The 9,805-nt window shown below is 36.6% G+C and overlaps 1 pseudogene; it reads right to left on the minus strand.

Annotated features, from left to right (window-relative positions):
* Nucleotides 1-375: 375 nt before the first annotated feature.
* Nucleotides 376-983, minus strand: LOC132227486 (small ribosomal subunit protein eS8-like; annotated as a pseudogene).
* Between the last annotated feature and the right edge of the window lie 8,822 nt (nt 984-9,805).

The following is a 9,805-nucleotide window of genomic DNA, read 5'->3' on the forward strand; positions in this document are numbered from 1 at the left end:
AATCTTTTGTTATAGTCAGTGTTTTAAAATTAATATGTTGTTTTTACTTGTTTTTGTGTCACTCTTCTGATGCTTAGAGTTTGGTAACTATACAAATACCAAAATAAAGATGATGTGTTTTTTCAAGTTTCTAGTCCTCAGAATTAAGCACAGTGCATTTGACTTTGCTCAGTTAATATTTCTGAATGGAATTCATTTGAGTTGTTCATAATTTGATGGCATCTTGATAATCACTAAATATTTACTATTACAATTCCATTATATTTATGACTCATGCTGTTTATTTAAGGTTTACTTTTTTTTTTTTTTTTTAGAATAAACACCTTTATTTCACTAAGATAGGAGGGATGAGGATTTATTTGCCTTTCCGGGCCTGATTTTCCTCAGATAGAACTCCAGCTCCTTGCCCTCGAGCACATAGCCATCTGCTCAGCCGCACTGGCCTGGTCTTAAAGCGATGCATGCAAGCAGCTCTCCTGCTGGAGCTCCCCCTCGAGAAGTCTGCTGATTTTGGTGTTCTTTTTCCTTTCATCATATTTCTTCTGAATTTTCTTTGATCGTTTTTTGTTCAAAATCTCTTCCTCTTTAGGAGTCAGCTAGGCCCCCTTCTTGCAGCCCAGGGGCAGTGTGTAGTGGGGCTCGTACCACTGTCGGTACGGTGTGCTGTCAACGAGCATGATGCAGTTCTTCACTAGGGTCTTGGTGTGGATCAGTTCATTGTTGGATGCAATGTAGACAACATCAATAATCTTTGTTTTGCGCGTATAATATTCTGAGCCCCAGGAGAAGTTGCCCACGTCCAGGCTCAAGGCTCGGTACTTCTTGTTGCCTCCATGCACTTGGACTGTGTGTATGTGATGGGGTCCAATCTTACTGTTGGTAGCAGAGCGTCCCAGCTCATATTTTCGCTTCTTGTGGTAGGGCTTTCTCTTGTCCCCGGTCTTGTGGCACTTGTGCCAGTTGTCCAGAGAGATGCCCATAGCTCAGCGCCGGCTGGAAAGAGAAAACGCCTACTTAAGGTTTACTTCTTAATTGCCGGTGTCCAACCCCAGCAGGTCCAGGGGTCCCCAAAGGTGTGGACGGTGTCAGTGAAGAAGGAATGACAAGGAGACAGCGTTCAGTTGATCAGCAGCCTATCCAGGATCTCTAGCCAAGTTCTGGTCTGGATCTCCAGAGAGGTTCTGTAGCCATGTTCCCTCGCTAGGTTTTCCAGCCAGGTTCTGTCTGAGATCTCCAGACAGGTTCGGTAGCCAGGTTCTGGTCAGGTTCTCTTGCCATGTTCTATAGTCAGGTTCAGTCCGGGATCTTTTGCCATGTTCTCTTGCTAGGTTCTGTCTCTAGGTTCTGTGGCCAGTTTCTCTCCAGGATCTTTTGCCATGTTCTCTCCAGCAAAGTTCTTCTGTCTCTAGAGAATGTTCTGTGTAGGTTCTGTGCCTAGGTTTTGTCTCTCTTGGTTCTGTCTTCTTAGTTCTGTGTTCTAAGTTCTGTCTCTTGCTGTCTTGGCACTTAGTTGAGGGGTTTTATTCCCTCCCTAACTTCAGGGGAAAATCCCTACTTGGGGAAACAACTTTTCTCAGAGAGGAGACCTTGGTTAAAACACATAGTGCCAAGAAGGTGAGCAAACATTTTAAGAACAGTATGCCATATATGCCAGGTCCTTTGAAACAGCAAGGATGGACCAGCTCCCGGCACTTAATACTTGCTTTCTATTAGCTGAATCATCCTATATAATAAAAGGGTAATATGCAAATTGACCAAACAGTGGAATGACCGGTCGCTATGATGCACACTGACCACCAGGGGGCAGATTCTCAATGCAGGAGCTGCCCCTAGCCCACAGGCCCTGATCACCTGATGGCGAACAGGGAACTGGGGGGGGGGGGGGGGGCGGACGGGGTGGTGGCAGGGGGGAGGGGCCAGCTGCTGGCAGCTGGGGAAGATGGCCCTGATTGCAGGCCAGGCTTAGGGGCTGTACCCGTGCACCAACTTTGTGCACTGGGCCTCTAGTTTTCATAATAACATAGATTAGTGCTCAAAGGACTTTGGATAGTTGGTTTCTTTTTAGACAGTTTAATTCTATCATGTCTTCCTTCCAAGGAGCTGTCAGATACCTAGAAAATTAGCATCTTTTTATTACCATTAAAAGTAATTTCTATCACTTCTATAGTGTTTTTCGCTTTGTAAATAATAGTCACAAACATTATTTAACTTGTTCCTGACAATATCACTTTGGGTTTGGTGCTGTTCTCCCCAAAAGACCTCTGAAAAAACAGTGATGAGCTAAGCGACTTCTCAAGGTTATACAACTAAGGAGAGGCAGAATCAAAAGTTTAAGTTCAGTTCACGTGATTTCATATCCCAAACTACCTTTTGGTAAACAATTTAGGAGAAACTATATTAATCTATTTTTTCCTTCATGGTTGTATTTCTGCTCTAGCCAGATTATAATGAGTTATTAATCTTTAAAATTAATTTTTAAGAATTCTCAGCATGATTAAAAGTGAGTTCTCCCTCAAATCCTTGTTCATAGGAGTGTATAGTTGGAAAATAGTGCCTCAGAAAATTAATAGTTTTCTCTGCAGAAAGCTCTAAGTAGAAGTGTGAGTGAAACACCCAATATTTAGATTTGCATCTGATTATAAACTTTCCTGGCAGATGCTTAACTGTGTTCACCCTTATACTAAATCGAGCATATAATACTCCTATTCATCAGAGTGGTGTTTCATTTATTCTAAGTTATGTTGGATATGGTAATTGATCCACCAATAAATCAGAAGCAAATAAGAAGTAAAATTATTAAAACAGTCCACAGACATTAATGTAAACTCCAATTCATATATTTTTTAAATGGCAGAGAAGAATTATAAAGCATAGTTTCTCCCATCAGGCAGCAACATGTGAGATCAGGTTTCTTGACATGTCTGAACTTTCATCAGAGGAAATAATTAGAAATTGCTCACTGTAATAACTTATTTCTAGCAATGTGGAGTGAGCCATATATCAACAGAAACAGACCAAAAGAAGGGCAATGAAGATAAATTATGTTCATAAAATGTTCATAATATTAGTAAAGGAGTAATGATTCTTTTAAATACAGATGTAAATGCAAAATTCTAATTGTGGCTTAACTTTTTCACACGTTGTAAGGTGCTGAACCTCTATAATCTCTAAATAGTTTACCACTAAATGCTTCAATACACTAATTAGAATGTTGGAAGTGTAACCAAGTGTAACCAAGGGGTCCATGCTGCTGGTCACTACTTGAGCCAATTAAGCAGAAACAGGGTTGAGTCATATATGAGCATTTATTCCAGTACTGCCAGCGGTATGGGAGAGCAGCAGGTCAGCCACAGAGATCTGCTCTGCCTCTCCCCATAAGCCAGCTGCTTATATTGGGTAGGACAAAGATTACATGGGAATGTAGGAATCGCAGGCATGGGGAAGTAGGCAAAGGGGCTTGGGGCGGGACTCCATTATTTGTGCAACAAGGTTGTTCATCTTGACATGGTAATTGAATGAGAATGAACAGCATTCCCAGGTTGACTCCCAGATCCAAGGTTGACTCCCAGCTTCTAGGGGTGTACAACTCCCAGAAGGCTTTTAAGACACAAGGCTCTTATAGCATTGCAGGTTTACAGATATATATTTTTTTCTTTATTGATTAAGGTATTACATATGTGTCCTGATCCGATCCCCCCATTGTCCCCCTAGCCCCCCACTCATGTCCTCACCCCCCTGGTACAGATATACCCCTGAAGGTCAGAGGAGACTTCTCCATAAATCCACACCATTGGTTCTCAGTGCTTTGCTTGAACAACTGAATGACAGGATATATCTATTATACTGGTATGTAGTCGCAGGTGCCTTTCTCATGATGGTGTGCTCCAAAGAGCTCTTTGATGAGTGGTGGGATAGATACTAGATAAGGGCACAGCTTAAACTACTCTGCATAACAAATGAGAAGATTGCCAGTGGGTTGGGGAAGGAAGTTATGAGATAAACAACAGCAGGGGGTTGAGAAAAGAGACATTGAGTGAGATTGTGTACCTAATACTTCTCTTTCAAATTGCTCTCTGTCATACCACAGGCCATGGCCAAGGCTGTAGCACTGAAACTGCAAATAGATCTAATGTTCTAGTAAGAATTAGAGTAAAGAAATGTGTAACTGATTAGACAAGAATTTTCTCCTATGGTAACAGCATGAGCCTTTTAATGCTGACATGCTCCAGCACCTCAATTTAACGTAGAATAAATTTCTGGGTTTTTCTGACCTGGCCAATCCCTTCTTCCATGCCACATACTGAGACCATCCAACTACTGGTGTGCATCCTTGAGGAGCAAAGAGAGGCATTGGGGGACTGTGTGCACTCTCTCTGTATTCTTAAGTGTAGACACTTGAACTGAAGGTAATGAGTCTAATCTAAGTCATTTCTCTCCATGATCCTCAAAACTGTTCCTGCCATTGAGGCCTGGCCTACTTTACTCTTAGACTGGACATTCTCTAGAAAAATATAAAATATAAAAACGTGTGTCATTTTTCTAGTGTTGGTAGGTAGATAAAAACAGAGAATACAGCTGATAACAGCAAAAATCTCAAGTGGAGCTAAGGAAGGTGAGTAGAGCACGTCAGTAGTATTTCCAAAGCTCATTGTAGAAGCTCTAAAAATAGAACTATGGCAAGGAAGGAGGACTTGGTTTACTAAACTGCCATAAAACTATAATAAAATGAGTAAAAGGAGGAAGGGAAAAGGGAGAAGAGGGGATCAAGAAATCACTGGTGCTTTAAATTTTAAATCTCCTTGTAATCCATATCACACTTGCTCTATGTTGCATCACCTATAGCCTGATGATTTCCACATTTTATTTCCATCTACAATCCTTCTCTCAAATTCTAGACCCACATATCCAGCTGCCTGCTCTCTAGCTCCTCTGGCATGTCTAAGTGGGACCTCACACTTTAGCGTCCAAAACTAAATCCTGGATATTTCTCCCCAAACCTTCTGGTCTACATTGCCAATAAAGAATGCACCACTCCAATGTCAAAATAACACAAGGTAAGTTGTTGTGTTGACATGGAAAAACATTGCATGCTTTCCTTTCCTTTTTCCTCTTTTTATTTTCCTTCTTTTCACTATTTTTATATGTCATTGAAAAATAGATTGACCTATATGTAGACTCTCCTAAACTACCAAGTGATTCCAGTGGCATGTAAACTCTCTGAGGTCAGGAATTTGGTGAGAAGTGTTCAGTGTTGTATTTCTAATACTTAGAATAGTGACTGAGTGCTCCATCAGAATTTAATGAATGTTGACTGTTAGTTGAATCCGCATATTTTTTATAAGTATATTTACAAATTGCATTCTGTTGTCATTGGGATGTACATGTTGCTTGAGGACTGGTAGATATGTAGAATTTTCTAAGGTTGCCTAAGTTTGGTATATTATCATTGAAAAACATTTAAATTACAAAGTAGTGTTATGAATGGAAATTTTATATATTTTGATTAATGTTCACTTCTGACTTTGTCAACTTCTTAATTAAGATATTATTCAAAGCGATGACAAATATACTTTCTGAGAGAAAAGGCAGCATAGAAAATAGGTTGAAAGGAATATCATAGATTTTAAGATAAGAACACTGACAACTTTTAAAAATACCTTTTATTTATATGCTGGTCCCTAGTGGCTGCCAGCCAGGTATTCCCTCCCTTCCCCTGGCCGCCTGCTGTCATTGCTGGCTGAGGCCTCCCTCCCTTCCCCAGGCCATCCCTGCCTCCTGGTCAAACTACTGGACAACTCTTGGTCAAGGGGACAATTTGCATAGTATGCTTTTATTATATAGGATTTTAAAGTCACTAGCAGAACAAATGAGTAAATATTGATTCAGTTGCTCATCACTTCCTTTTTTTCCCCCCAAAAGAAGACAAAAATATATTTTAAATATCAATATCCCTGAATGCTGAGGATTTTTATAAAAGTTAGTAGCTAACCTGGTAAAGAGAAGTTGCAGGAGGTAAGCTTATGGTGAGTGATGCTCTTAGGGTAAGAATCAGTTGGGATATTAGGTTTGTCTTTGGTTCCTAATTTAATCAAACTTGCAAAGTCCCTTTTGCCATATAACAATATATTTATAGGTTTCAGAGCTTAGGGCATCTTTAGAGGAGGGAGTAGACATTAGTCTACACATCACAGATACATAAAAAGTAAAAATCTAATTTAGCCTAGAGAGCAGGAGGATAAATTTTATGTAAATCCAGTAAAAATCTCAGGGAATTACATTCAATTTCATCCTTTCATTCATCTTTTCATTTCTTTCTTTATCAGTAAAATCATTAAATCATAACATGCAAAGAAGGGAGACTATACCTGGAAATATAAAGGGCATGACAAAAGGAGACACCGTGGCAGAAATGGGAAGTAGATGGTTGAATGGGTTGTGCACATGTGTGTTGTGTTGAGTGTGTGTTATGTGTCTGATGTCTTTTAGGGTTGGTGTCTTTTAGGTTTACAGAGGTTTATCTAGGAATAGAGCATGCTGACTCTAAAGAAAGATAAAATTCTGCTATTGTAGAACATAATTATTCTTAGTATTACTTTTATTCATGCACAGAGTTATAAAAATATTGGAAATATGTCAAAATAATTTCCCTCTTTCAAATGTGGATTAGAAAAAAGTAAACAAATGAGAAAGTTTCCAAAAGAACTTCTAGCAAAAGCATTAGATAAGACATTACTGAGAAACCTGTAATAGGATTTGCTGATTCAATTTGATACACATAGGAGTTGTATTTTTATATATAACTTAACTTGATGTAATAGAAGCTTAGAACCAAGTATGACTGATTTGGAAATAACAATTGCTTTTATAACAATCAACTTGAAGGTACTTGTGGACTAAAGTACTTTTACTTATAAAATCATTATAACACCTCATCATTTAGAATGAATAATTGCCAATAATTATTTTATGACTTGGCAAATATATGAGTGTGAACAGTTTGCTAAGGAAAACAATATTCAGCAATCATTTTCACTGTTCTAGAATTTTGCAATCAAAATAAAAATAGAATGTCTTTAATTAAGTTTATTAAAAACTCAATTATTGAAATGACTCTAAGGTTTTTATCAATACTAATAGAAAATAATACAAGAATAATTACATTTTCCTCTATTTAAACTATTAAGTAGTGCCTGGCCAGTGCGGCTCAGTGGTTGAGCCTCCACCTATGATCCAGGAGGCCACAGTCCACATGCCTGGTTTGCAGTCTTGATTCCTCAGTGTGGGGCAAGCAGGAGGCAGCTGATCAATGATTTTTTATCTCTCATCATTGATGTTTTTCTCTCTCTCCCTTCCTCTCTGAAATCAATAAAAATATATTTAAAATAAATAAAATAAAATAGTAAGTAGTTTTATTGGGAATATTTCCCTCAGGTTTATAGATAAATATGTATTAATATAGACATTAGGCATAGGGCTAGACTATAACACGTGTGCTTTTAACAGGAGCAGAGAAGGAGGAAGTCAGAAATTACATTTGATTTCACTTTGAAAATGTACATGCAGAAAACTTGTTACTTGTCCTCCTGAGTCATTTCTAGTTCTTGTTTATACTGCAAGCGGCCAAATAAGTGCAGACGATTCTTTTTGGACTGTCCCTCAAAATAGAGACAACCTATAAATTAGTTATGTTATGTATAGTGGTTGCATAATCAAAAATGTTTAAACTAAAACACTCTGCAACATTAACTTAATAATGCCATATTTGGGGCATTTACTGGGGTATTCGGATATGATACTTGATATTGCATCCCAAACTGCAGGAGTTAATGAATCTATATCTGCCACTGCTGGGACATTTTTCACAGGCCTGGTAAACAGTTGTGGGTGTTAACATTTTCCCTTGGTTACATAAAGCTACTTAAAAATATTGTATTCGATACATAACATTGCATTCTCACTTTATTTTCTTTCCCAGTAATTAGGACTATGTTATCAGTTTATCTAAAAAACCTTCCTTGTTGTGTTTCTCTTTGTATTGTGCTCCATTATATTGATGTCTTGCATTATTTTTCCTTTTCCCCTGGTCTTTACTCCTACTTCTCTTTTCAATAACACCCACTTTAATATGCATTATACGTACACAGAGAATATCTTCTCAACTCTATATGTAACCTTATAAAACATACATTTTCTTTGTGCTTTTGCCTTTTCTACTATTTGAATTTAAGAACACTGTTCTGTTCAAGATTTCTACTTTTTTCAAATTTGGCATTTTATAGTAATTCTAGTAGTTTTAAAATTCAGTGATATATAATATTAATATGCTATTCTTAGTTATTTTAATACTAGCTATATTATTTTCTTCTTTTCATCATTTTTAAAAATGTTTTTATTTATTTTTTAGACAGAGAGGAAGGGTGAGGATTAGAGAGATAGAAACTTTGATGAAAGAGAAACATTGATCAGCTGCTTCCCTCTTCCCCCAACCAGAGACAGCCTACAATCCAGGCATGTTCCCTAACAGGAATCAAACTGGTGACCTATTAGTTCATGAGTTGACACCAAACCACTGAGCAACACCAGCCAGGCTTATTTTCATTATTTTTTTTTAACCTTTCCTCTGCTTATTTTTTATTCTGTCCTAGAAGATGTTCTATGTTATTGTTTTTCCAAAGCTTTGGCTTTTTAAATCCTCTTCTAAATATATGTGTAATTAATTTCAGTTCATATTTATAATTTCCTTCCTTTTTTACTCCTCTGGTTTTCTTTGTTGCTCTCTCTCTCTGTTTTCTTGAATTGAATATTCATTTATTTTCAGTTATTTTAATTTTTTCTGATAAATGAGCTTAAAACTGTAAACATACATTTAAGGATTACTTCAGCTATATTTTATGCATTTAATTTGAGTATTTTCCTTTTAATACATTTTTGAATATGTTATAATTTTCCTTTTGATTTCTATTCAATATTGTTTACTTATTGATTAGTTTACAAAGCATGTAGTTATTATTTTAGCTATTATTTTTATTTCAAGTTTTCATAGAGTTGGAATACAAAGTCTATGTTCTGTTAAAATTTATAATTCATGAAGGCTATTTTTTGGACTAGATTATCATTGATTTTTGTTTATGTTGCATGTATAATTGAAATTCTCTGTTAATTAAGTATAAAGTTTATATAATATATTCACAAAAAATATATGCCTGTATATAATTTTATTAACTGTGATTTTAAAGATTGACATAATTTCATTTTACATTTTTCTTCACAATCTTTCATCTCCTGAGAGAAATGTACTTAAAAAACCTAAATACAAATGTTGATTTATCTGTTTCTCCCTATGTTTTTTTAAGTTGCTGTTTAATTCTTTTTGGAACTCTATCATTATGTACATATCATGATGATCACTACATTTTATTAAGTTTGATATTCTTTTACTAGTATAATACTTTGCCTTAATTTTTATATGATGATATGTGAAAGTTTTATTTGCTCTTTCTTGTAATTCAAAATGGCCTAGTATATCTTTTTCTGTTCCATTAACTTTTTATTCATCATTTTATATGTCATTTATAGTATACAATGCTGGAATTGTTTTTAATGTTTTATTCTAATTTGAGAATCTATATTTTGATAAGTGGATTTAATCCATTTATATATTTGCAAGTACATTATATTGAAACTAGAGGCCCGATGCACAAAGATTCATGCAAGAATAGGCCTTCCTTCACTGGCTGCTGGCACCAGTTTCCCTCCAGCACACAGGACCCAGGCCTTCACTCTAGGCGGCACCTCCTGCCTTCAC

The sequence above is a fragment of the Myotis daubentonii genome, chromosome 1 (genome assembly GCF_963259705.1).
Source record: "Myotis daubentonii chromosome 1, mMyoDau2.1, whole genome shotgun sequence".
NCBI lineage: Eukaryota > Metazoa > Chordata > Mammalia > Chiroptera > Vespertilionidae > Myotis > Myotis daubentonii.